The sequence below is a fragment of the Kryptolebias marmoratus genome, linkage group LG7 (genome assembly GCF_001649575.2).
Source record: "Kryptolebias marmoratus isolate JLee-2015 linkage group LG7, ASM164957v2, whole genome shotgun sequence".
Taxonomy (NCBI): Eukaryota; Metazoa; Chordata; class Actinopteri; order Cyprinodontiformes; family Rivulidae; genus Kryptolebias; species Kryptolebias marmoratus.
The window spans coordinates 2657390-2662950 of NC_051436.1; positions in this window are offsets into that span (position 1 = coordinate 2657390).

Consider the following 5561-nt stretch of genomic DNA (forward strand, 5'->3'; position numbering starts at 1 on the left):
AAACTGAAACACAGGGAACATCCCTTTCAGACAGTTAATCCTGTTGGATGTGGTTCGTCCTTCTTGGTGGTTTGCTGACATCACCCTGGATACTGTGGCTCTTGATGCATCACAAAGACTTGCTGTCTTGGTCACAGATGCACCAACAGTTTCTCCTCTTTTGAGCTCTGGTATGTCACTCATAATGTTGTATGCATTGCAATATTTGGAGCCAAACTGAGCTCTTACTCTGCTAATTGAACCTTCACGCTCTGCTCTTATTGGTGCAATGTGCAATTAATGAAGATCGGCCACCAGGTCCAGTTTAGCCATGAAACCTACCACACTAAAATGACAGGTGTCAAACTCCATTCCTCGGGGGCTGCTCTCCTGCAAGTTTTAGACGTGTTCCTGCTTTAAAACACCTGGTTTAAATGGATGACTTGTTGCCATGCTCCTGGAGAACTTGATGATTTGGTGAGGAGGTGATTAAACCGTTTGAATCAGGTGTGTTGGAGCAGAAAAACCTAAAACCTCCAGGACAGCAGAGCCTTGAGGCCTGGAGTTTGACCCCCCCCCCGGTCTAACCCCCGTATATAAGCACCCTGTAATCAGGACCACGCTGCACCGCGGGGCTTTGATTATCAATCACCTTCTGTCAATCGCCGTGACAACACATCTGATGGGATGTTTGAGCTCCTGAAGGTTGTTTCCACCGAAAATAGCAGAGGCATTGTTGCAGCAGCTGCATTCTGAAACATGCACACTAAGAGCCGTGGATAATTAATCACGCTGATAAATCAGTTTCAACATCTTTCTTATTCCGTGTAAGTCTTTTTCAGCTTGATGCAGGTCGTCGTGTGTGTGTGTGTGTGTGTCCCCGCAGGATTATTGATCCGCCGAGCCCATGATTAGATTCTGTTGAGCCTCTGATTCAGAGAAATTGATTTAGATTCGACCTGCAGAGACCCAACATGAGTGTGGCTGCGCTCACGCTGCTTTTAGGCAGAGATTCGATTGGTCCTCGTTTCAAGATTCAGCTCAGAATTGTTCTGGATGAAACTTTTCGTTGCATCGGTTCAGGGGAACGAAATCAAAGAGGTAGATGGGAAAATTATTGGAGACGATTTGTCCTCGGAAAGATTTACGCAGAGAGAGTGTCCGCATATAGAGACAGGAGCAGGCAGCAGAGAGGAAGGAAGATCCCGTTTATCTCATGAATTATTCCCACACATAGATGTGATCAGCGGCCAGCCACAGGTTTGAATGTAAATGGAGCTGCAGATCTCTGCATGGTGAGTCTCACAGCATTAATCCTCCTCTGCAGGGCAAAGCAGGACACTGGGGACGGTCAGGGACGACCCAGTCCAGAAGTTCTGTCCCATATCTTTGAATTTTTTACAGTGCAGACACCTCAGCTCAGTGCAGTCAAGAAAACCTGATTTTTTTTCACTTCCATGGTACAGCTTGTAAAAAAAAACCAAAACCAAGCCTTTGTGCATGCAGCACGGCTCGTTTTTGACAGAATGAAGAATCGATCCAGTGTGCCCTGAGGCCGAGCGGTAACACCGGGCAACAGCCGAGCTCTAAACGACTACAAGCGTCTGCTAACGTTCCCCGCAGGCGACGCCGAGCTTCTTCGTCCAGCTCGGGTGTGTAGGAAGTACCGTGGCTCCAACAGCTCCTAAAAGAGACAAAAACCTGTTTCCTCCACAAGATGGTTCTCTTGAAACTGTTTTTAAATCAGGGTGCCAGGTCGCACAGAAACGATACAAACTTTGCTTCAAAGAAATCAGTTTAAATAGTTTTTTGTGGTCTGCAGGGTATTTTATTTTGAAATATGACCATTTTCAAGCAAAAAGGAGTAAAAAACAAATTTAGCTGCTTGGCCGTCGCTGGCTTTAAGAGTTGGCTGCGTGAGCTCATACCCCCGTGTTTGGATTTTAAATGTTCAATTAAACTGGTGAGAAATAATCAAACAACACGTTTGTCTAAAACTCGAGTTAAATGAGGCCGTGTTGTTGTTCTGAAACAAAATGGCCTTTCATGAAAACGAAACATGTCGCCGCTTTTGATCAACGATCGTTACTTTTTACTTTCTATAAAAGGCAAAATTTCATAAAGTTATGGATTTAATGCTCAATCTGCCATGATGTCACAATCCATCCATCCATCCATTCATCTGTTCATCCATCCATCTGTACATCCATCCATCCATCTGTTCATCCATCCATCCATCCATCCATCCATCTGTTCATCCATCCATCTGTTCATCCATCCATCCATCTGTTCATCCATCCATCCATCCATTCATCTGTTCATCCATCCATCTGTACATCCATCCATCCATCTGTTCATCCATCCATCCATCCATCCATCCATCTGTTCATCCATCCATCTGTTCATCCATCCATCCATCTGTTCATCCATCCATCCATCCATTCATCTGTTCATCCATCCATCTGTACATCCATCCATCCATCTGTTCATCCATCCATCCATCCATCCATCCATCTGTTCATCCATCCATCTGTTCATCCATCCATCCATCTGTTCATCCATCCATCCATCCATTCATCTGTTCATCCATCCATCTGTACATCCATCCATCCATCTGTTCATCCATCCATCCATCCATCCATCCATCTGTTCATCCATCCATCTGTTCATCCATCCATCCATCTGTTCATCCATCCATCCATCCATTCATCTGTTCATCCATCCATCTGTACATCCATCCATCCATCTGTTCATCCATCCATCCATCCATCCATCCATCTGTTCATCCATCCATCTGTTCATCCATCCATCCATCTGTTCATCCATCCATCCATCCATTCATCTGTTCATCCATCCATCCGTTCATCCATCCATCCATCCATTCATCCATCCATCTGGTCATCCATCCATCTGTTAATTCATCTGTTCATCCATCCATCTGTTCATCCATCCATCCGTTCATCCATCCATCCATCCATTCATCCATCCATCTGGTCATCCATCCATCTGTTCATCCATCTGTTCATCCATCCATCTGTTAATTCATCCGTTCATCCATCCATCTGTTCATCCATCTGTACATCCATCCATCTGTTCATCCATCTGTTCATCCATCCATCTGTTCATCCATCTGTTCATCCATCCATCTGTTAATTCATCTGTTCATCCGTTCATCCATCTGTTCATCCATCCATCCGTTCATCCATAAGTCTGGTTCCAACAGACTTTTGGGTTATTTTAGAGCTTCTTTACTTGTTAGTCCATCGTTTGGACAAACTTAACTCCTCATTTTGTTTCTTTTTTTGTTTCTTTGTTTATCGCCTGCGGCCATGACAGGCGGCAGCTGTGACTGGCTCAGTGTGTCTGTTAGCAAAATATCTTACAAACCGCTGGACGGGTTTATTGTAAGTCACGAAAAGAAATCACTGCAGGTGAACCTACAACTTTAGGAGTCAACCAGATCCAAGATGGCCACCACAGCCAACACAAAAACAGACATTGAGCTGCAGTTTGGTGTGGTAGTAGCTGAGAGTCATCCCCAACACACACTCTGAGTGTTAACAGTGTTAGCAAAATATCTCATGAACCACTGGAGAGTTTTTGTTGAAGCTCTCAGATTATTGGATGATCATCTCCAGCTGATTGCTCAAATTCAAGATGGCCGCCACAGCTAAATCAAAAGTGGCTGTTTGAGAAGCATCCTAAGGGCTAACCGATCACACCAGACTTTAGCTTCAAACTTTGGATTAATCATCTCTAAGTGATTAAAACAAAGTTCACTTTAACACAAAAACACATAAATCAAATCATTAACTTCATCAAATTAAACGTTTTACTTTTAGGAGCCTAAATCTTTGACGCTTCTATTCATCACACAGAGCTGCTGACACGAGCGAGACGACGGCACACAGCATCATTCAGGTTCCCCTCTCACCTTCAAAAGGGAGTTTTAGCTTTAAGAATAAAAAATTGTCCTTGTTTTTCTTTGTTTTTATGGATTTCCACATGGATGAATGTATGACTGTGTTATTTTTCTAGAACTGGACGGCTAGCGCACGTTGTTGACTCTTTAATAAAGGCATCCTTAGAAAAGTGTCTCTGTCTTTGTCATTTCAGGTGGTTTCTGTCTCGTGTGATCGGCTGATTTCAGGACATCGAGCTCTGATAATCAAATTAAATCTACTTCAGACCAAGAGCTCCAGAATTACATTACAGATCCAAATAAACCCTAATCTGATCAGAAACAGCTCACAACTGCATGAAGAAGAATCTAAATAAGACTCCACATTCTCATGGAAGCATAAATTTAAATCTGCGCTAACTTAATCCAATTTTTTTTACAAGAACTTGTTTCATCTGCAGTTTGAGGTCTTTTTTTAGACCCTTTCAGAGACGAGAAGTCCCTCTGAATAAACTTCCAGTCGGGAGCTTCTGAGAAAATCTAATGAGCTGTTAACATGGGAAAGAGATAAAACTAAAAACAGAAATATCTGAGCTCTGAAGCATCTTTTTATTTTAGGTTTTCATGTTACTCTAAGAACTGATGCTTTGATGACAGAAGTGTCCTGACACAAAGATTACTGATTAAACTTCAAAATAAAACCAAGAAATAAAGTTTCACTTTAAAGACCATTTAATAATTTGTGCAGAATATATAAAAAAAAAAACGAGGAGGGGAGCAAAAAACGATGCACATCAGTGTTTATTCTCAGGTCCCAAACCTCAAATAACGCTACTTAATCAGGCTGAAATATTTAGTTAGGTTTAGGAAACTTAACTACTTGATTAGGTTGAGGCAAATTGAACACTTGGTCAGGTTAAGACAATAACTCGCAGTTAGATAAAACTGCTGTTTGGTTTAGTTTAGACAACACAGCTGCTACAAACAGAACTGCTCAGTTAAGTTTAGCAAACAGATTAATTGCTTCAGGGAACATTACCGTATTTTCTGCACTCTATCAGACGCTCTGTCAATGAACGGTCCATTTTCAAACTTCTGTCTTATATGAGGCGCACCATCGTGCACCTCCCAGTTTTTATAACTCGGAGCGGACCACGTGCCGCGCTCCGTTCAACATGGAGGATTTCGGAGCTCTAGCAGAGCTGGTTCACCTGTATCAGCATTTATATGATCCCTCTGTGAGAGGTCACCAAGATAATCAAACGGTTCAAAACTCACGGAGGATGCTGCACTGACATGAGCGCCGCTCGCTCAGGTCCGCTTGCCGTGGGCTGAGCCCTGCGCAACTCTAATGAGCCTTAATCAGTCCCTCCAGGATTTCGCTGGCGTTTTTTGTGATTGTTGCGGCTAAAATGCCTGATTTCGCGGGGCATTTTCCTAAAAGTTGCGATTTTTTTTTTTACTAAAATCAATAAACAACCGTAACTTTTAACATATAAACCAAAAATACTTCCTAGTTTTGCAAGATAATTACCAACAAACATTGACATTCTCAAAAGGTGCTTTATTTGAGAACTTTGATAGCTTCTAAACTGACATTCATGAGCATTTCTGGATTGTCCCTGGTCTGCAGCTCTCCTCACATGTTTTGCAGACACAAAGTGTTTGTCGATGCGTTTAT